Source organism: Coregonus clupeaformis, chromosome 31 (genome assembly GCF_020615455.1).
Source record: "Coregonus clupeaformis isolate EN_2021a chromosome 31, ASM2061545v1, whole genome shotgun sequence".
Classification (NCBI taxonomy): domain Eukaryota; kingdom Metazoa; phylum Chordata; class Actinopteri; order Salmoniformes; family Salmonidae; genus Coregonus; species Coregonus clupeaformis.
The window spans coordinates 14138061-14161747 of NC_059222.1; the positions used below are offsets into that span (position 1 = coordinate 14138061).

The 23687-nt window shown below is 42.7% G+C and overlaps 1 protein-coding gene across 1 annotated transcript in view; it reads right to left on the reverse strand.

Annotated features, from left to right (window-relative positions):
* Positions 1–23687, reverse strand: part of tanc2b (tetratricopeptide repeat, ankyrin repeat and coiled-coil containing 2b) — a 261716-nt gene that overhangs the window by 205948 nt on the left and 32081 nt on the right. The window lies entirely within an intron of this gene.

Below are 23687 nucleotides of genomic sequence, written 5' to 3' on the forward strand. Positions count from 1 at the left end.
CTGGTCCCTTTGCAGAGAAACAGCCCCAAAGCATGATGTTTCCACCCCCATGCTTCACAGTAGGTATGGTGTTCTTTGGATGCAACTCAGCATTCTTTGTCCTCCAAACACGACGAGTTGAGTTTTTACCAAAAGTTCTATTTTGGTTTCATCTGACCATATGACATTCTCCCAATCCTCTTCTGGATCATCCAAATGCACTCTAGCAAACTTCAGACGGGCCTGGACATGTACTGGCTTAAGCAGGGGGGACACGTCTGGCACTGCAGGATTTGAGTCCCTGGCGGCGTAATGTGTTACTGATGGTAGGCTTTGTTACTTTGGTCCCAGCTCTCTGCAGGTCATTCACTAGGTCCCCCGTGTGGTTCTGGGATTTTGCTCACCGTTCTTGTGATCATTTTGATCCCACGGGGTGAGATCTTGCGTGGAGCCCCAGATCGAGGGAGATTATCAGTGGTCTTGTATGTCTTCCATTTCCTAATAATTGCTCCCACAGTTGATTTCTTCACCTATTGCAGATTCAGTCTTCCCAGCCTATTGCAGGTCTACAATTTTGTTTCTGGTGTCATTTGACAGCTCTTTGGTCTTGGCCATAGTGGAGTTTGGAGTGTGACTGTTTGAGGTTGTGGACAGGTGTCTTTTATACTGATAACAAGTTCAAACAGGTGCCATTAATACAGGTAACGAGTGGAGGACAGAGGAGCCTCTTAAAGAAGAAGTTACAGGTCTGTGAGAGCCAGAAATCTTGCTTGTTTGTAGGTGACCAAATACTTAATTTCCACCATAATTTGCAAATAAATTCATAAAAAATCCTACAATGTGATTTTCCGGATTTTTTTTCTCAATTTGTCTGTCATAGTTGACGTGTACCTATGATGAAAATTACAGGCCTCTCTCATCTTTTTAAGTCGGAGAACTTGCACAATTGGTGGCTGACTAAATACTTTTTTTCCTCACTGTACATTTGCACTGGGGAACGCTCATGTCCTTGGGCAAAGGTGTTTAAACATACCTGGGGAACGTACTATGAGAATGGGATGGACACAGTACACCGATGGGGAATTAAACAAACCCATGATAAATGTAAAACGGAACTGGTGATAACGGTAAAGTCAATTATGCAAGATGACATAGCAAGGAACTATTCGACCTGTGTTGATGATTTCGGGGCAGATACATTTTCGGGAGAGAAATTAATCTTCCACCCCCGAGACAGAACAGCAGGTAGATCCAATGTTATCACCAGAGGTATCAAAAACTAGTCTAACACCCCTTGGAAGGCCCTCAGAAGGAATCCTAAATAGCACTAAACCACCAAGGGTAGAATATTTCCTCTTGCAGGAAATGAACCAAGGAGAAGAAGAAGGAATTTCAAATGAGAACTTCTGGGTAAGGTGGATGAACTACACAGCTAGGGCGTTGTGTCAAACTAATTGTTATGCCTGTTCAACAGGTAGGCCAACCCTTTTAACTGCACCTATGCCTCAGACCATGTTTTCTTGTGTGATAGATTTGGGATCAAACCAAACCTCACCTAATTGTTCTGATCTTAAAATAACCACTCTTAAAAAGGATAATACTAAGGCACCCCAATTCACCATGACCCCCGGAGATTATCAATGTTATAGACACCAAAGTAATGCGAATCGCAGATCAAACTGGAGAAGGGTTTACAACAACGTTTTTCTAGTGGGTTACAATTAATAAATACGTTGACTGGATTAATTATATCTATTACAATCAACAAAGGTTCGTTAATTAGACAAGGGATGCAGTAAAGGGAATCTCAGACCAACTATCCGCCACCTCACTCATGACCTGGCAGAATAGGTTGGCTCTCGATATGCTTTTAGCAGAGAAGGGCGGGAGTTTGCAAGATGGTGGGAGGTCATTGTTGTACGTTTATCCCCAACAATACAGCCCCAGATGGTACAGTAACTAGAGCACTGGCCGGTCTCACGGCATTAAGTGAAGAATGGGCTGAGAACTTGGGGGTGAATACATCAATGACTGGATGGTTTGATGAAATGTTTGGTAAATGGAAAACTATTGTTGCAACTATTCTGGGTGCAGCTATAGCTTGTATGGGTATGCTTGTTCTTTGTGGATGTTGTCTTGTTCCCTGTGTCAGAGGGTTGGTGAGCAAGGCGTTGGAGAAAGCAGTGACCTATGGGCCCATTCCTTACTCAGACCGATGGAACAACAACCTATATCCTCCCGCTCTAGTGGACGATGCAGAAAATTTAAATCCTGATGAACCTGTATTAAATGAGACAATTTTTGATGTTTAGTATACTATCTTTTCAATGAAAGTTATTGTGAAAATCCTAACAAGGAGAGTGAGTTATGGTTGGAAGTAAAATTTGGTAGCAATGCAAGACAATTTGTATTTTTATAGTCTGTTTTGTACTAGTGATTCATTTGATATGCAAATCAACGTATATGCTTCAATGTGTGTGATTCATTTTTATAACAAGATATATTTTGGGAGTATGTGTGTAATATTTAGTCAAAGGGTGGATTGATAGAAGAATTTGGTAATGACTAATTATTACACTCCACTTTATGAAATGTGTGTGCGTAAGACAAGTAAAGATTATGACATTGTGTTACTATTTAGCAATGTGAGTAGGAGTTAGACCAGACGACAAAGGACAAGGAGAACTGTCTGAGAACGGCGATAACAAAAAAAATGCAGCCTGCCCGATTAAGGAGTAGACTATGATAAGAACATGTTTGTGTGTGTGTGTGTGTGTGACCTGATGGTCAGGAGAGCAGAGGAAAACATGAGCTAAACCCATGTACAGTGGAAAAATACAGTCCGCCTAAAGCGGGGTGGGATTTTTGTATGACGTGTGTGTATAAAAGATGGACTCTGAAATTGTGATAACAGAATTCTCTGGGCAGAATTCTCTGAATAAAGACCTGGCTATTGCACTGAGGCTCTGTCTGTTTCTTGAACCAAAGTCTTACAAACTTTGGGAAACGCACAGAGACACTGAAATAGTTAGTTCATAAATTCTCTTAACATAGGCCTACCGCTGTTTTGTTCTGTTCACATTCATTAGTTCACATTCTCAGTTGTGTCAGTATTCTAAGTCAAACTGCTATTCAGTATTTTTGTTTTGCATGATTAACTAGGCTACTACTTTCAGCATTTAGTTAGCATTATTTTGTTAAGACTGCTGTGTGTTCGGCTGCATTCACATAGGGTAATTCACCTATTACAAACAGCCCATCAAATCAAATGTATTTATAAAACCCTTTTTACATCAGCAGATGTCACAAAGTTCTTATACAGAAATGTAGCCTATCTTGCCCATATTCAATACCAAATAGGCCTTGCTTTATTGTGTCATTGTGCTGAGAGAGAGAGCGTGAGAGAGCGTGCAGAGAGAGAGAGAGAGAGAGAGAGAGAGCAAGAGGTCAGTGGGCGGTTATTAACAGCATAATTGGGTCTCTCTCCACTAGGCTTTAATTTGGCCACAGCTTTCCATCACAGTCAGTCAGTCTGTCCATAGAAATATAATATATGAGTCAGTCAGTCCAGCCTGTCAGGAGCTGGATAGTGACAGACAGGCAGCACTGAGAGGACAAGTTATTATTTCTCTCCTTCTCTAACCCGGAGACCAAAGCTGCATCCCAAATGGCACCCTATTCCCTACATAGTGCACTACTTTTGACTAGTTTGGGATACAACCCAAAAACCTGTGAAGAATTGAGGGACTGGGACTCTCTTAGATACAAGCAATCATTTTGTGCATTCTTTGCTCTTTAGTGACAACAATGAGTTTGAACTGCCAGTAAACAAAGCTTGAATCAGGCAGATTGTTGTCATTTCGGAGATCTTTAGGCATTGAGTGTTTTCAAGTCACGCTGCAGCAATCAGACCCATGTGATTAGTAATACAGAGAGCAGAACCAATCAGAGCTGATGGGGGGTATTAATGAGCTGCTATCCACAAGAGATAGTGTCTTCAAGTCTTATTCTACAATCAAGTCATATGTCAAAAAACCAAACTTGAATAGCCTACTGTATATTAAGCTAGTTCTACCAATAATAATGGTGGCAGCCCTGAAGTGTGACAAAGCAGTCATTATGCATAGTCAAACAGGTACCTACGTACCGGTATGTGACAGATTCCTACAGAACTTAAGCACCCTACCACTTTGAAGCGTATCTTAAATAACTCTCATGGCACCCCCGACGCCCCCAAAGAAAAGGCACTTCTCTTTTTCCACTAGCACAGACTTTGCTCATAAATACTTTGTTGAGGGAAAATGTACTTGATACGATTGTGATGTGTTGTCTCAACTAGAGGTATTAAGATTAATTCACTAAATGTAAGTCGCTCTGGAAAAGAATGTCTGCTAAATGACTAAAATGTTAAGAGAAAGACGTGTTAAACTGTCACTGAGTAAATAAACCTGATGACAGCTACAGCTACGTCTCAGCCCTGCCTAGCAGCACAGTAAAAGGAAGTTGTCATTAGCTGCAGGCGGGGTGCAGGGTCAGATTTGATGTAGCTAGCTGGAGACGTGCAGGGCTGCCAGAGCAGGGACGGCTGCCATTGTACTTCCAGAAGGTCACAGGGAGATGGAGGTGTGTCTGTAGGCTGCACCCCATGACGGCTCCATGACACACTGCCTTCCACATAGAGGAGAGGAGAGGCTCTGTTGCTCTCTTCAGACAGACTGTATCAGCCTCTGCCTCAGTCTAACACGTGTCTGCACCAAGACCGAAGGAGGGGGAGACAGACAGACAGACAGAGGGAGCACAGAGGGAATAGAAGGGGAGGGTGTAAGAGAAAGATAGACAGAGAGAGTGAGAGAGAGCCGGGAAGACAGACAAGAGGGGGGAAGAGAGAGAACAGAGGGGAAAGAAGCGGAGGGTGTGAGTGAATCAGCAGAGGAAAATAGCCAAAAGCCTAACCCATAAGCGACCCTCGGATTCCAATACTCATAGGAGAGCAGGAGAGCATGCATATCTGAATAAATTACACTTTACAAGGACAGAGCAAGGCAGATTAATTCAGTAGGTGGATTAGCCAGAGAGACTGTAGCACCACAAATACAGCTGATCAAATATCTTTGGCACTATATCTGCCTGAGTCCCAAATGGCACCCTACTCCTTTTGTAGTGCACTACTTTTGACCAGAGCAGTACTTTCTACCTCAGTGTTTCCCCTTGAATACGTTCCAGGCGTGGCACAATGGCCCCCAACATCAACATCCAGGGCCTCTTTTAGCCGGGGGCACCTGTACAATGGTAGGGGAAACACTGCTCCAATGAGGCGAATACCACACCAACAAACACATAAATAAACAAGGCAATCATTCTACTCGTGATCGTCATGCTATCCACATATTTTCCAGTTTCTCATCCTAGGACATTGGTAGATACAGATAGACTGGTCTCTTCACCCACAATAAAAAAAAACTATACTGTTACATAAATGAATAGATGGAGAACAGGTTATCATGGACTATACATCATTATTTATAGCAGGGATCATCAACTAGATACAGCCGCGAGACAATTTTTTTCTTGAGTGGATGGTAGGGGGTCCGGAACAGGCAGGGTCAGCAGGTAGCCTAGCGGTTAAGAGCTTTGGGCCAGTAATCGAAAAGTAATTGGTTTGAATCCCCAAGCAGACTAGGTGAAAAATCTGTAGATGTGCCCTTGAGCTAGGCACTTAACCCTAACTGCTCATGTAAGTTGCTCTGGATAAATATGTAAAATGTAAACATAATTACAAATAATTTGTAGACTGCAAATAGACTGTAAGAAGCTAAAATATTCACCCCCCTTGCCTTACAACCTGGAATTACAATTGATTTTTGGAGGGGTTGTATCATTTGATTTACACAACATGCCTACCACTTTGAAATAAGACAAAAAAACAGAACTTGAGCGTGCATAACTATTCACCCCCCCAAAGTCAATACTTTGTAGAGCCACCTTTTGCAGCAATTACAGCTGCAAGTCTCTTGGGTTATGTCTCTATAAGCTTGGCACATCAGCCACTGGGATTTTTGCCCATTCTTCAAGGCAAAACTGCTCCAGCTCCTTCAAGTTGGATGGGTTCCGCTGGTGTACAGCAATCTTTAAGTCATACCACAGATTCTCAATTGGATTGAGGTCTGGGCTTTGACTAGGCCATTCCAAGACATTTAAATGTTTCCCCTTAAACCACTAGAGTGTCGCTTTAGCAGTATGCTTAGGGTCATTGTCCTGCTGGAAGGTGAACCTCCGTCCCAGTCTCAAATCTCTGGAAGACTGAAACAGGTTTCCCTCAAGAATTTCCCTGTATTTAGCGCCATCCATCATTCCATCAATTTTGACCAGTTTCCCAGTCCCTGCTGATCAGCATGATGCTGCCATCACCATGCTTCACTGTGGGGATGGTGTTCTCGTGGTGATGAGGTGTTGGGTTTGCGCCAGACATAGCGCTTTCCTTGATGGCCAAAAACCTCAATTTTAGTCTCATCTGACCAGAGTACCTTCTGCCATATGTTTGGGTAGTCTCCCACATGGCTTGCTTATTTTTTTCCTTTAAGCAATGGCTTTTTTCTGGCCACTCTTCAGTAAAGCCCAGCTCTGTGAAGTGTACGGCTTAAAGTGGTCCTATGGACAGATACTCCAATCTCCGCTGTGGAGCTTCGCAGCTCCTTCAAGGTTATCTTTGGTCTCTTTGTTGCCTCTCTGATTAATGCCCTCCTTGCCTGGTCCATGAGTTATGGAGGGCGGCCCTCTCGGCAGGTTTGTTGTGGTGCCATATTCTTTCCATTTTTTTATAATGGATTTAAATGGTGCTCCGTGGGATGTTCAAAGTTTCAGATGTTTTTTTATAACCCAAACCTGATCTGTACTTCCCCACAACTTTGTCCCTGACCTGTTTGGAGAGCTCCTTGGTCTTCATGGTGCCGCTTGCTTGGTGGTGCCCCTTGCTTATTGGTGTTGCAGACTCTGGGGCCTTTCAGAACAGGTGTGTATATATACTGAGATCATGTGACACTTAGATTGCACACAGGTGGACTCTATTTAACTAATTATGTGACTTCTGAAGGTAATTGGTTGCACCAGATCTTATTTAGGGGCTTCATAGCAAAGGGGGTGAATACATACAGTGAGGGAAAAAGGTATTTGATCCCCTGCTGATTTTGTATGTTTGCCCACTGACAAAGACATGATCAGTCTATAATTTTAATGGTAGGTTTAGTCGAACAGTGAGACAGAATAACAACAAAAAAATCCAGAAAAACGCATGTCAAAAATGTTATAAATTGATTTGCATTTTAATGAGGGAAATAAGTATTTGACCCATCTGCAAAACATGACTTAGTACTTGGTGGCAAAACCCTTGTTGGCAATCACAGAGGTCAGACGTTTCTTGTAGTTGGCCACCAGGTTTGCACACATTTCAGGAGGGATTTTGTTCACTCCTCTTTGCAGATCTTCTCCAAGTCATTAAGGTTTCGAGGCTGACGTTTGGCAACTCGAACCTTCAGCTCCCTCCACAGATTTTCTATGGGATTAAGGTCTGGAGACTGGCTAGGCCACTCCAGGACCTTAATGTGCTTCTTCTTGAGCCACTCCTTTGTTGCCTTGGACGTGTGTTTTGGGTCATTGTCATGCTGGAATACCCATCCACGACGCATTTTCAATGCCCTGGCTGAGGGAAGGAGGTTCTCACCCAAGATTTGACGGTACATGGCCCCGTCCATCGTCCCTTTGATGCGGTGAAGTTGTCCTGTCCCCTTAGCAGAAAAACACCCCAAAAGCATAATGTTTCCACCTCCATGTTTGACGGTGGGGATGGTGTTCTTGGGGTCATAGGCAGCATTCCTCCTCCTCCAAACACGGCGAGTTGAGTTGATGCCAAAGAGCTCTATTATAAGGTCACATGCTGCTTTAAAAGGAGAGTGTCTTTTTTATTTTTTAAACCTTCATTTAACTAGGCAAGTCAGTTAAGAACAAATTCTTATTTACAATGACGGCCTACACCGGCCAAACCCGGACGATGCTGGGCCAATTGTGCGCCGCCCTATGGGACTCCCAATCACGGAATCGAACCAGGGGGTCTGTAGTGACGCCTCAAGCACTGAGATGCAGTGCCTTAGACCGCTGCGCCACTCGGGAGTCTTAACGTCGTCTGCTTTCTGCCTGGTCTCATTACTGGGCTGTGAGTCAGGCTTCCCGAGAGAGAGCGAGTCCTCCCACTGCCCCTCTGCCAGGCGTTGTGTCCACAAGGCAATAATCAAGGGGACACCACGTGTGACACACACACGCTTGGGAGAGGGGGGGGCATGTCACATTTCAAAACCACACGTGTATCTTTTATCATTACAAAGTGTGCTTGAACGAGCGAGGGAGGGAGCAAGCTTGTGATCGCAGGCAACGTCTGTCTGTTTTTAATCCATTTATTTGAATCTGAGGAAAGGAAAGAAGAGGGCCAGCTGCTGATGGGGCACAGCTGGCAATGACGGCTGGCACGGGAACAGGATAGGAGAGAGAGAGGAGAGGATCTGAACAAACCTGTGCATCCATTCTGGTTCCCAATGGAATCATCTCCATCTGCTTGAAGACTTCCCTCAAAAGCCCTGGATGGCCAATCTGATGTCTGTGTTTACCTTGCGCATCTGTGACAGCTAGCTAGCTCTCCATCAAACCTGGCTGTGATGTCTTGTGTTGAACAGAAGGTACTATCATGAGCCTTCCATTGGTTCTACCAAATCAAGCGAAGGTTTCTACTCTAGTCCAAACTTTGGCAACAAAGCCTTCAAGCAAACTAATCAACATACACTTACAGAATAGATAATGACATCCATTAATAGTAGATCTCCAGACACAGATAAATCAAATAAATTGTTATTTGTCACATGCGCCGAATACAACAGGTGTAGACCTTACCGATAATGTGTGATTATTAGTGTAGGTTCTATAAATAGGTGCTTACACGCCAATACTGTACAGTAAGTGAAGGGGACTCAGGTCTGGCCAACTTCAACTGCTTTAATGTATAACTCCTGCATTTGCATTCAGTATATGAAATATACTGCTTAGTATTGAGGACACCATACGGTACACTGCTACATGAGGTAAAGCGTACTATTTCCTATTACAGCCTATGTGATTGACCCATTGCATGAGGACATTGCGGCATAAAAGCCAACTGAACCCAAACATTTACCTGACAAGACGTAGGGAGACAGGAGGAGGCAGCAGCTCTCCCAACAAGAGCGAAAAATGAATTTAAAAAAATCTCTCGCCAGCCCATATCTCACACCGCTGTTGACAATTATGCGCAATGTCTGAGACTCAAAGAAAATGAAAAATGTAGCAGAATAGAGAAAAGCACTAGTGTAGAAGAGATTTACTAGGCTCAACACTTCTCATACCCGGTGATTGCGTCCCAAATGGCACGCTATTCACTATAAAGGAATTAGAGTGCCATTTGGGACAGATGCAGTGCCTCACACACCCACACAGCTATTTCTCAAAGGCTAGCAGAGAGAGACAGGTCTCAGTGCTGTGCTCTTGATTTCTGCTGTTTGATTTGACCAGCTCAGTCAAACTATTTTACATAATGACAGCCTAACACGGTCTTGGTATTTGACATTGCACTGGCTCAATCTCATTTGTGTGTATTGTCTTAAATGTATTAAATACAAAATGTTAACGAATGGAACATGAATTCAAAAAGGTACAATGATCCATATGCTATAACTCATCTAAAAGGAGATATTTTATTAGATTTTTAATGAAGGCCTTTTGAAGTAAGACCCTGGGAGAGCTTCAAAGTAATTACCTCCATTTTCCGTGGCGTTCGCAAAAAACACTCCAATCAAAAATATAAAGGCAATGGATGTGTCCCAAATGGTACCCTATTTCCGTTATAGTGCACTACTTTTGACCGGGGCCCAGGCACAGTCAAAAGTAGTGCACTATAACGGGAAAAGGGAGCCATTTGGGACGAAGGCAACGTTACAGGTGTCCTCTACCCCGCTCTATCTACATATCACTTGGCAAAAGGCACAAAGCCGTCATTGACTGACAACTACACGTCGGCAGCCATCAAATGATGGTGATGGCCTACCTCCAAATGGCCACTTCCAGTCTTTCACATTTGAAGCTTGTAGCCCGACCCAAAAAATTAAGACTAAATAGTAGCAGCGATTATGGCTTTTTTGGCACACACAGGACTACTACCTCAGCTAAGAGTGTCAAGGAGGGACATGAAAAGCTACTGGTGTCCTTTCATGCATTTGTTTGATTTAATTCCCCCATAGCGGCTGAGAAGAGGAGCTGCTGCAGCCATGACATGGTGTGTGTCCCAAATTATACCCTATTACCTATATAGTGCACTAATTTTGACCAGTGCCCATATTTGGCCTCTGGTCAAAATTACTGAACTATATAGGGAATAGGGTGCCATTAAATTTTGGGACATAGGCAGACTTAACCATCCAATATAATACCGTCATTAATGAATACTGATGCAGACCTGGGCAGAAAATAAACCAACTTTTCAAATACTCAAGGTAGTCGAAAGGTAGTCAAATATAGAGAATCAACTAAAGACAATTATTTTCTTTGATATTTAAATACAGGCCTCAGAAAGAAAGAACAAATATTTGAAGGTATTTGAATATATGCAAGTTATTTGAAAACAAACAAAATATTGGATGGCTGCCAAATATTTGATAAAGAACTAAAAACTACAACAATTAGTTTCATTTGTCTAGATATATTATAATTGGCATTGAGGCATATAACTGGATCTACACAACAAATGGCCTGGGACATCGACAAATTTGATAAATGTCACTTTCAGGCATTTAGCTAGATCTAGGAAACAGTTTGTGAGAGACATGGGTTGTGTCCGAATACCCATACTAGCGTACTACATACTTAAACTGCATACTATTTAGAATACCCATACTAGCGTACTACATACTTAAACTGCATACTATTTACTCATCGTTGCATACTATTTAGCACGTACTGTTTAGTAAACAGTATGCCACCGCTGCAACGCAGTAGCGGCTACCGATTGGCTTAGTAGGTGGGGCAGGGCCCAGTGCGGGTGGATTCTTCCAAATTCAACAGAAATTGATAGAATTAACCAGCCGGATAATACCTAATTTCCAATTTGATTAATTTCTCTAAACTGAATGGAATTATAGGCCTACTCAAGCTGGTCATTGGCAGACTATCAGATTCGACCTATACCGTAGCAGACCATATTGCCCATCTATCCTATTTAAAAAGGACTTAAGACAGAAACAGACAATTTGGTTCCATTTCAACATACTTATTACTGAAACCAAAGTGCTGTAAAATATATAAATTAAATCAAATAGCCTATACACACACACACACACACACCAAAACTTTTCAAATCAAAAGGCTATTGCACAGAAAAAACGTGGACAGTCTGATGAATCGCAAATTCAGAACCGCTGGACAGCAACATAATAAACAAAAGCACTGATAATTGGGAATGAGATTAAAATGACTGCGAAGGCTTGATCCATAAATTAAATAGGTAGCCTACAAAACTAAAACAATCAGTTCAAATCAAAAGGCCTGATTAACATGACATCAATAACGCAGCCACATACCGAGTTCCCGGTGCCAAAACATTCAGAAATCAAAAGATGGTTCAGTATTCAGTTTAAAATCGCTGACAAAAGGCCAAGAGAATAAGAAACACTTTGTGAGAAAACAGTAATCCACTTTGGGTAAAAAAATTGACATCTGTTTTCAAAGATGTAGCCTATGATGCAATACTCGTGATCATTCTAAGGAGAAAAAAAACAACTTAGCCTACATTTGTACACCACCACAGAAGCTTCAGGCATTTTTCCAATTAAGTAGCCTAGTTTTGTTGTTTGCTACTTGAAGAGAACTAAGGCCTATCACTCGCAGCCCACCTCTTCCAATGCATTGTGGAAAAGTGTGCATCGAATTCTACTAGATGAAGAGCAGAAATGAGTATGACATCATGGCATTTAAAACATACTCAATTTTCGAAATGTCGCACACTATTAAATATTATATTTTCGCATACTGAAAATGTGTCTTGCGTGACTGGGTTGTTTCCCTCTATTCGTTGATTTCAGTAGCGCATCCCCATATATGATTATCAGCTGTTGTCAAAGCCGAAATGAGTATGACATCCGGGCATGTAAAGTATACTAGATTTCTCATACTATTAAAACTTTAATTTTATCGCATACTCAAATGGCCTACTATTTAGGACGCAAGTGTGGGTATTCGGACACGACCATGGACTAATCTCAACATTAAAGTAGAACACCCTTGCAGTTTAAAAAAATACTAAGAAATACATTTTCCTATAGAGTGAGACATAAGGCAATACACTAACACTTGACATCAAGTTCTTATACATATGTTTTAACTTTGTGATTACTACAATAACTACAATGACTTTAGAAATTGCTTTATAATTGCTTAATAATGGAATTTGGAACAGCCACTATTCCTCGTGTAAAAAATTTTTTTAATGCAATAACCAAAGTATTATGTAACAACATGCTAATAAAACGTTGCTCAGAAAGTATTTAGTGTTATTACACAGGTACAAGAATAGTTTCATGTTAAGTGTTACTGGCTATTAAGGCTGTTAATAAAGCTATTAAGTGTTTAAGGGAACTAAATATCCATGCTTTCTTGCATCAACTACAGCCAAGGTAGCTGGAAAATCAAGTTAATCTGTATTCTGAGTAACCCATCCCTTTAAAGATGGTACAGTGTGTGTTGAAACTAGAACACTTTGATTTGATCACTTACACCTGGCCTGGGGCCTGTTCAGGAGAATAGAAATGTACAGAATGTTCAGATAGAAATGTATTGTGTAGATCAAATATGATCCACTGTCAGATTAATTGAAATATTACAGGAAATTGTGTGTATACAAATAGTTGTAAAATGTAGTTACTTTCTGAGATCTGTATTAAAATGTTTTTAATAAGTAGTCACTTCCTGAGATCTGTATTCAAATAGTTGTAGTCAACTCCAAAGTAACTATTTGTTCTTCCCCCAAAAAAGAGTTACAGTACTTTAGAAAAAAGCATATTTAAAACTATAGTTATTCCAGGTCTGTACTGATGCTCATTAAAACGACGAATAAGACCCTCAGAAGCCCCAGACGGCCTTTTCGCTTTTTGCATCTGTGACCGCTAATTAGCTCACCATCCGATAGTCATTACTGATGCTCATTGTTGTAAAGACGAAACCGCGCTGTGATGTCTTGAGAAGAAGGTACCATGAGTGCTACCAAAAAAAAGGTTCAAATTAAGGTTTCTCCAAGCCCACATTTTGGCAACATACAGTACCTTCAGAAAGTTTTCACACCCCTAGACTTATTCCACATTTTGTTGTGTTAATGCCTGAATTCAAAATATTAAATATTATTATTTTCCTCACCCATCTACAAACAATACCCTATAATGACAAAGTGAAAACATGTTTTTAGAACATTTTCCATGTGTATTGAAAAAGAAATACAGAAATATCTCATTTACATAAGTATTCACACCCCTGAGTCAATACTTTGTAGAAGCACATTTGGCAGCGATTACAGCTGTGAGTCTTTCTGGGTAAGTCTAAGAGCTTTCCACACCTGGATTGTGCAACATTTTCCCATTATTCTTAAAAAAATTATTCAAGCTCAGTCAAATTGGTTGTTCATCACTGTTAGACAACCATTTTCAGGTCTTGCCGAAGATCTTAAAGTATATTTAAATCAAAACTGTACTATAAGTTGGCCACTCCGGAACATTCACTGTCTTCTTGGTAAGCAACTCCAGCAGTGGAGGCTGTTGAGGGGAGGACGGCTCACAATAATGGCCAGTCACCGGCTTCATCAATAAGTGTATCGACGACGTCTTCCCCACAGTGACCGTACGTACATTTCCCAACCAGAAGCCATGGATTACAGGCAACATCCGCACCAAGCTAAAGGCTAGAGCTGTCGCTTTCAAGGAGTGGGACACTAATCCGGACGCTTACAAGAAATCCCGCTATGCCCACAGATGAACCATCAAAACAGGCAAAGCATCAATACAGGACTAAGATTGAGTCGTACTACACTGGCTCTGACGCTCGTTGGATGTGGCAGGGCTTGAAAAATATTACGGACTACAAAGGGAAACCCAGCCGCGAGCTGCCCAATGACGCAAGCCTACCAGATGAGCTAAATGCCTTTTATGCTCGCTTCGAGGCAAGCAACACCGAAGCATGCATGAGAGCACCAGCTGTTCCGGACGACTGTGTGATCACGTTCTCCGTAGCCGATGTGAGCAAAACCTTTAAACAGGTCAACATTCACAAAACCGCGGGGCCAGATGGATTACCAGGACATGTACTCAAAGCATGCATGGACCAACTGGCAAGTGTCTTCACTGACATTTTCAACCTCTCCCTGACCTAGTCTGTAATACCTACATGTTTCAAACAGACCACCATTGTCCCTGTGCCCAAGAAAGTGAAGGTAACCTGCCTAAATGATTACCGCCCCGTAGCCCTTATGTCAGTAGCCATGAAGTGCTTTGAAAGGCTGGTCATGGCTCGCATCAACACCATCATGCCGGAAACCCTAGACCCACTCCAATTTGCATACCGCCCCAACAGATCCACAGATGACGCAATCTCAATCGCACTCCACACTGCCCTTTCCCACCTGAACAAAAATAACACCTATGTGAGAATGCCGTTCATTGACTACAGCTCAGCATTCAACACCATAGTGCCCACAAAGCTCATCACTAAGTTAAGGACCCTGGGACTAAACACCTCCCTCTGCAACTGGATCCTGGACTTCCTGACGGGCCGCCCTAGGTGGTAAGGGTAGGCAATAACACATCTGCCACGCTGATCCTCAACACTGGGGCCCCTCAGGGGTTCGTGCTTAGTCCCCTCCACTACTCCCTGTTCACCCACGACTCCAACACCATCATCAAGTTTGCTGACGACACAACAGTGGTAGGCCTGATCACCGACAATGATGAGACAGCCTATAGGGAGGATGTCAGACACCTGGCAGTGTGGTGCCAGGACAACAACCTATCCCTCAATGTGAGCAAGACAAAGGAGCTGATCGTGGACTAAAGGAAAAGGAGGGCTGAACAGGCCTCCATTAACATCAACAGGGCTGAAGTGGAGCGGGTCGAGAGTTTCAAATTCCTGTGGAGCGGGTCGAGTGTCCACATTACCAACAAACTATCATGGTTCAAACACACCAAGACAGTTGTAAAGAGGGCACGACAACACCTTTTCCCCCTCAGGAGACTGAAAAGATTTGGCATGGGTCCCCAGATCCTCAAAAAGTTCCACAGCTGCACCATCGAGAGCATCCTGACCGGTTGCATCACCGCCTGGTATGGCAACTGCTCGGCATCTGACCGTAAGGCGCTTCATTTGTGTTGGGGGGCCCCACCATCACTGGGGCCAAGCTTCCTGACATCCAGGACCTATATACTAGGCGGTGTCAGAGGAAGGCCCAAAAAATTGCCAAAGACTCCAGTCACCCAAGTCATAGACTGTTCTGTCTGCTACCGCATGGCAAGCTTTACCAGAGCGCCAAGTCTAGGACCAAAAGGCTCCTTAACAGCTTCTAACACCAAGCCATAAGACTGCTGAACAATTAATCAAATGGCCACCCGGACTATTTACATTGACCCCCCCTTTGTTTTTGAACTGCTGCTACTCGCTGTTTATTATCTACGCATAGTCACTTTACAAATTACCTTGACTAACCTGTACCCACACACATTGACTCGGTACCGGTCTCCCCTGTATATAGCCTCGTTATTGTTATGTAATTTTCTTGTGCTACTTATTTTTACTTTATTATTTAGTAAATATTTTCTTAACTATTTCTTGAACTGCATTGTTGGTTAAGGGCTTGCAAGTTCTGCGCATGTGACAAATTCAATTTGATATGTGGTTTCCATGTGGTTGATATCATTCCATTGGCTCCATTCCAGCCTTTACTATGAGCTGTCCTCCCCACAGCAGCCTCCACTGAACTCCAGTATATATGTGGCCTTTTGTTTTAGGTTATTGTCCTGCTGAAAGGTGAAATAATCTCCCAGTGTGTGGTGGAAAGCAGACTGAACCAGGTTTCCCTCTAGGATTTTGCCTGTGCTTAACTCCATTCCGTTTATTTTTTATCCTGAGAAATTCCCCAGTCCTTAACGATTACAAGCATATCCATAATATGATGCAACCACCACTATGCTTGAAAATATTGTTGAGTGGTACTCAGTAATGTGTTGTATTGGATTTACACCCCCCCCACAAAGAAGAAGTGATTTGCTTTGCCACATTTTTAGCAGTATTACTTTAGTGCCTTGCTGCAAACAGGATGCATGTTTCGGAATATTTTTTATTCTGTACAGGCTTCCTTCTTTTCACTCTGTCAATTAGGTTAGTATTGTGGAGTAACTACAATGTTGTTGATCCATCCTCAGTTTTCTCCTATCACAGCCATTAAACTCGAACGGTTTTAAAGTCACCATTGGCCTCATGGTGAAATCCCTGTGAGGTTTCCATCCTCTCCGGCAACTGAGTTGGGAAGGACACCTGTATCTTTGCAGTGACTGGGTGTATTGATACACCATCCAAAGTGTAATTAATAACTTTACCATGCTCATTGTCTGCTTTCTTTCTTTTTTATCCATCTACCAATAGGTGCCCTTCTTTGCAAGGCATTGGAAAACCTCCTTGGACTTTGTGGTTAAATCTGTGTTTGAAATTCACTGCTCGACTGAGGGTCCTTTCAGATAATTGTGTGTGTGGGGTACAGAGATGATGTAGTCATAAAAAAATAATGTTAAACACTTATTGCACAACTTATTATGTGACTTGTTAAGCAAATTCTTACTCCTGAACTTATTTAGGCTTGCCATAACAAAGGGGTAAATACTTATTGACTCAAGACATTTCAGCTTTTCATTTTTAATTAATTAGTAAAAACATAATTCCACTTTGACATTATGGGTACTCAATTGTCATACTTGAGTAAAAGTTAAGATACCTTAATAGAAAATGACTCAAGAAAAAGTAAGTCACCCAGTGAAATACTACTTGAGTAAAAGTCTAAAGGTATCTAGTATTAAATGTACAGTGGTGGAAAAAGTACACTCAATTATCATTCTTGAGTAAAAGTAAATGCTATACATCAAATGTCTTATATCAAGCAAACCAGACAGCACGAAGTTGTCAAAAATATAAATAGTACAGTAAAGTAGACACCCCAAAAAACTACTTAAGTAGTACTTTAAAGTATTTTTACTTAAGTACTTTACACCACTGTGGGTTATTGTGTAGGCCAGAGACATTTTTTTTCTCTCAATTTAAAACTTTGTCTGTAACACAACAAAATGTGGAAAACGTCAAGGGGTGTGAATACTTTCTGAAGGCTGACCAATAAACCCTAACCAAATAAATATGTAGCCTAGCTGTCTTCCCTCTGCTACCACGGAGGCCTGGGCTACCCCACCCAATGAGGTCTAGCAGCTTCAAAGCCACCAGTCTCTAATGTTTTAATGAGCTGCTGCATGACAGATGATCTTAGCATATATATGAGAGAGAGAGAGAGAGAGAGAGAACGAGAGAGAGAACGAGAGAGAACGAGAGAGAACAAGAGAACGAGAGAGAGAGAGAACGAGAGAGAGAATGAGAGAACGAGAGAGAACAAGAGAACGAGAGAGAGAGAGAACGAGAGAGAACGAGAGAGAGAGAATGAGAGAGAACGAGAGAGAACGAGAGAGAACGAGAACGAGAGAGAGAGAACGAGAGAGAGAGAGAACGAGAGAACGAGAGAGAGAACGAACGAGAGCGAGAACGAGAGAGAGAGAACGAGAGCGAGAACGAGAGAACGAGAGAGAGAGAGAGAAAGAGAATGAGAGAGCGAGAACGAGAGCGAGAGAGAACAAGAGCGAGAGAGAGAACGAGAGCGAGAGAGAACGAGAGAGAGAGAGAGAATGAGAGAGAGAGAACGAGAGAGAACGAGAGAGGACGAGAACGAGAGAGAGAGAGAACGAGAACGAAAGAGAGAGAGAACGAGAGAGAGAGAGGGAACGAGAGATCGAGAGAGAGAACGAGAGAGAACGAACGAGAGCGAGCGAGAACAAGAGAGAGAGAACGAGAGAGAGAAAGAGAATGAGAGAGCGAGAACGAGAGAGAGAACGAGAGCGAGAGAGAACAAGAGCGAGAGAGAGAACGAGAGCGAGAGAGAACGAGAGAGAACGAGAGAGAGAGAACGAGAGAGAGAGAGAACGAGAGAGAGAGAACGAGAGAGCGAGAACGAGAGAGCGAGAGAGAACGAATGAGAGAGAGAGAACGAGAGAGAGCGAGAGAGAGAACGAGAGAGAGAGAGAGAACGAGAGAGAGAGAGAGAGAGAGAGAACGAGAGAGAGAGAGAGAAAACGAGAGAGAGCGAGAGAGAACGAGAGAGAGAACGAGAGAGAGAGCGAGAGAGAGAGCGAGAACGAGAGAGAGAGAGAGAACGAGAGAGAGAGAGAACGAGAGAGAGAGAGAACGAGAGAGAAAGAGAGAGAACGAGAGAGAGAGAGAACGAGAGAGAGAGAAGAGAGAGAGAGAGAAGAGAGAGAGAGAGACCGAGAGAGAACAGCCGGTCGGTTTCATTTCTCACAGTCCAGCTCATTAGGGAGTTAGTAAAATGAGCAGTCTTACCTCCGGCCAAAGGCTGTCTTACACCAGACTAGACAGCAGGATTCACATGTCCCATGCTTCAACACACCACAATCTGGTAATGGACTGCTGAGCTGAACACTACATTTGAGTTATGTTCTGAAGTGCTGTTCTGAAGTTCTTTCCTCTTCAGGCTCTTTTCTACATCCATTTCTGAATCAAACTCTGATTTAGCATTTGCCATCTACCATTGAATTATACTATCGAATAGTAGGCTTGGGCCGTATACCGAGGTAATTTGAAATACCCACAGTATGTAGCGTGAAACTATTTGTAGTGTGTTGTTTCATAAATTTGAATATTTGTTATTTTTAAATAAATACATGCAGTCAACTTATGCACTAGGTTAATAGATAAAGCAGATTGCATTCTTCATTTCGCCTGTAGCATTATTTTTTTCATTATGAAGCCGTTCCACCAAAGCAGTTGACGTTCACTACTAATGTTTGCCAGCTAAACATCTTATAACTAGAAGTTTAACCATCTAAGACAGGGGTGTCAAACTCATTTTAGCTCAGGGGCCACATGGAGGAAAATCTATTCCCAAGTGGGCCGGACCGGAAAAATCATGGTATATATAACTTAAAAACAACAACTTCAGATTGTTTTCTTTGTTTTAATACGATCAACATACAACATAAAGCTGGAGCCTGAGGACAGTGTGTCCAAAATAGTACAAGCACAACATCACTATTAATCATAAAACATGTCAAGTTTATTAGAAAATTCTAAAGAAAAAGAACACACAAACACACAATGCCTCAGTGATTAACAGAACTGTTTCACAGATCACAGAACTATATCAGGGTGTCATTTCTCAGGCAGAAATGTAGATAAAAATAATGAAATCCTGTTCCCCAAACAAGTGCAAGAACCACAGAGTCAAGAATAGGTTAAATATACAAATAAAATAAAATAAATTAAAAACAATAGCACATCAACATAAAAACATATAAACATAAATCTGAAAGCGTTGCTCAAACTCCCGTAACAGTCCAGTTATTTTATCTTTGAACCGCTTCATGTCTGCCACATGTTGGGTCGCGCACACATTTTTCAGACAGGGGAAGTGAGCTGCATCACCACCGGCAAGTTGCGTCTCCCACAATGACAGCTTCAACTTTAAAGAACGTATGCTGTCATAATACTGCGTGACAACTTTGTTGCGCCCTTGCAGCTGTTTGTTCAAGTTATTCAGGTGCTCTGTAACATCCACCATAAATGCAAGGTCCGGCATCCATTCTGCGGAATGAAATTCTAACACTGGTTTGCCCTTTTCTTCCATGAACTGTTCAATTTCTTCTCGTAAATCAAAGAAACGCCTCAGCACAGCACCTCGGCTTAACCATCTTACCTCAGTGTGGTATGGCAGGCCATAGATGTGGTCTTTCTCTCTGAGAAGGCTGTCAAACTGACGGTGATTGAGGCTTCTGGATCGGATGAAATTAACAGTTTGGATGACCACCTTCATGACGTTATCCATCTTTAATGACTTGCAACACAAAGCCTCCTGGTGCAAAATACAGTGAAAAGTCAAAAAATCACATCCTCCATTTGCAGATTGCACTTTCTCTCTGAACTTTGTCACAACGCCTGCTTTTTTCCCGATCATTGAGGGCGCACCATCTGTAGCCAGGCTGACAGCGCGGGACCAGTCCACTCCGACCCTGTCCAGCGCGCCGACGAGTGCGGTAAAAATATCAGCTGCTGTCGTTGTATCTGTCATCGGCACCAACTCCACGAACTCCTCGGTGACGGTCAATGTGTCATCAACTCCGCGGATGAAAAAATGGCCAGTTGTGCAACATCTGTAATGTCCGTGCTTTCATCAATTGCAACCGAAAACGCAATAAATGACTTTACTTTTTGCTTCAACTGGCTGTCCAAATCCACTGAAAGATCAGAAATCCTGTCTGCAACTGTGTTTCTTGTCAGGCTGATATTTGCAAAAGCCTGCCGCTTTTCAGGGCACACAATCTCCACTGCCTTCATCATGCATGTTTTTACAAATTCACCCTCACTAAATGGTTTTGAAGCCACTGTGATTTCATTAGCAATGAGGTAGCTAGCTTTCACTGCAGCGTCACTGAAGTCTCGGCTGTGAGTAAACACAGACTGCTGTTTCTTCAGACCCGCCAACAGTTCATTCACCTTCTCTCATCTCCGCTGTCCTTGAAAGTTGTCATATTTGTCGGCATGAAGACTCACATAGTGGCGACTGAAGGTTATATTCTTTCAGCACTGCAACATGCTCTGAACACACCAAACATACAGCTTTCCCATTCAATTCCGTGATTAAATAGGATGACCATTTTTCTTGGAACACTCTGCACTCTGCGTCCACTTTTCTCTTTTTTGACAGAGACATATTGGGGCAATGAGGGTGCCAAAGCACATAATGTTAAAAGTAGAAGCCGTAATAAATATCGCGGGCAAAACAAAGTAGCTCATTGGCTGCACGTGCTTGACCTACTTGCTCTGCCCCGGTATAAACAGTTTGCTTGCTTAACACAATTGCTATTGCGCCATCCAGTGGACGCAATTGGAACAGCAGTTATTTTATTGAAAAATTGCAGCGCATTTTTATACTTAAAAAAAATAAATAAAAAAAACAATTATCATCTCGCGGGCCGGATTAAACCCGTTTGCGGGCCTAATCCGGCCCGCGGGCCGTACGTTTGACACCCCTGATCTAAGATGTGACAAATCAATTCTCTCCAGCGCAGGGCTTTTTTACATTTGGAAAGAAATGGCGCCCCTTGTGTGCACTGCCGGTAATACTCTATACACCGTATCCCTATGGTACAGGAACAATATGAAAATCTGGATATCACCCATCCCTACTGAATAGCAGATGACAATGAGTAAAGTAGACATATGACCACTGTCTGCCATACAAGGTTTCCTTTCCTTGAATCCTTTCATGAATTACAACCAGGTTACATCTCAGATCTCACTGATCCTTCACTTGCATCACATTCTTTGAACAGCCGTGACATGTCACAAGAGAGCAAGAGAGAAAAAGGCCCAGTCTTTAATCTGAAGGGATTTGTGATCTCGAATCGTACTGAGCACAAAGTCACTACGAACTCCAATGAATTAAACAGGCAAAGATCAAATGGACTACATCTATAAAACCAGACCAGATAAGTGGCAGGACTGTTCACTGTTCATCATAACTCAACTGGATTGTCTTCCTTGCAAATTGGGGTTAGCCTTAGCTGGTTGTCATTTGTGAGCTTGAAGTGCATTTGACACACACACACCTGCAGCTCCACACACTCCCACCAACAGGGATGAACGCTGTTCCTAAGGTCCCATGAGTCGTCATCATCATCATCATCATCATCATCATCATCATCATCATCCCCTCTATAGCTGAGCAGCAAGCCGTAGTGTCCAGTATCCAAATAACTGGTATTCACAAAAGTACATACATTCTCAAGTGCTGATTGGAATCTTTCACATTGACAAAGAAAATTAAGAGTCATTCACCAAGTCCACGTTTTACAGGCCAACATCGACACCTACTGCCTTTTACAGAACAGTGGCAGAGTGGTTAACTCTTGCAGGTTTTGACATCACCTATTTGCTTTAAATGTCAAAAAGCACAATGCACATCACCGCAGAGAACATTATGACAGTGGTAGATAAACAAGAAAGCCATTCCTCAGAGTGACCTCCATGGCATTGGAATTACATTTATTACATTTTTAACAATCTATGCCTTTAATGTATACTACCTCCAGAACACTGTCTGACTGTGTCTCCATTGTTGCAGTCTGCTCTACGGCCCCATAATCTCACAAAGAACAAAAGAGCCAGTGTCACAGGGTCAGAACACATTTAGTCAGACAAAAGTTTGTGTCAGCACTTTCCTGTGAAGGAATGAGAGCTGTGTGAGGCAAGCCCAGAGAGCGAGAGAGAGAGAAAGAGAGGAGCTGTTGGCCTCTTGTCGCCTCTCTAAGGAGAGCTGCGGTTTAATGGGCCTACGCTTCCACTCCATTTGCTGCTCTGCTGCAGTATGTCTTAGGGCCCACACTGCGTAGCAGCATACAATGTGCGCCAGGCCCCTGTCACTATGGATACGGCTCTGCAGTTGCACTACGGCAACAGCGCTACACCCCTTAAACAGCTGTCAGAAGCTGTTCACACAGAGGCAGACACACTGTTCAAAAACAACACACACACACGGCCCAGTCATAACGTTGCACTACTGAGTTAGACACGGTTCAAAACAAAATAGCAGAGCAGCCCAGTTATGACGTGTCGGAGCAGAAAATATAGAGGCTACTTTAAAGCCTGAAACGTTCTTTCTCACAGAGAGAAGCTACTGGCAGAGCCTATTCTTCTTGACTCTAACCTTATTTGCTAGCCTTTTGGGGGCCCCAAGTTAAATTGTGTTGGAGGTCCCCACCACCTTGCAAGCAAAACATTTCAGCGGCCCCCCTCTTGACAGCGGAGACAAAAAAGCAATTCTCCACATTTTGCCATGGGGCGGAGAGAAGATCATGCAATTTTATAAATAATTTCCTGCAATTCTACACGTTGCCATTGGGTGGAGAGAAATGTTGGCAGTTTTTAATATGATATCTGAGTGAGAGTGACTAACAAAATCAATGGGGGCCCCGGCCCCCAGTCGGCAATTCGACCATGATTACTACAAGTTTAGATAGCTGGCTTTTAGCTGGGCCACCAGTTGTATAGATGTTTGCCCCAGGAAGACCCCATCCTTCACCCCCCGCCACAGGAATAACCCCCCCCCGGCAATCGCTGCTGAAAGAAATCCTAAGGGAAACAACTCTCTCTCGCTTTTCCTCCCTCTCTGTCTTTCTATATTCCTCTTTCCCGTTCTTTCTCTCATTTTATCACTCTCCCTCTCTCAGAAGGCGTTGCACAGTCAAACTTGTTTTCACAAAATTATTTTGGGTCCATTTCAA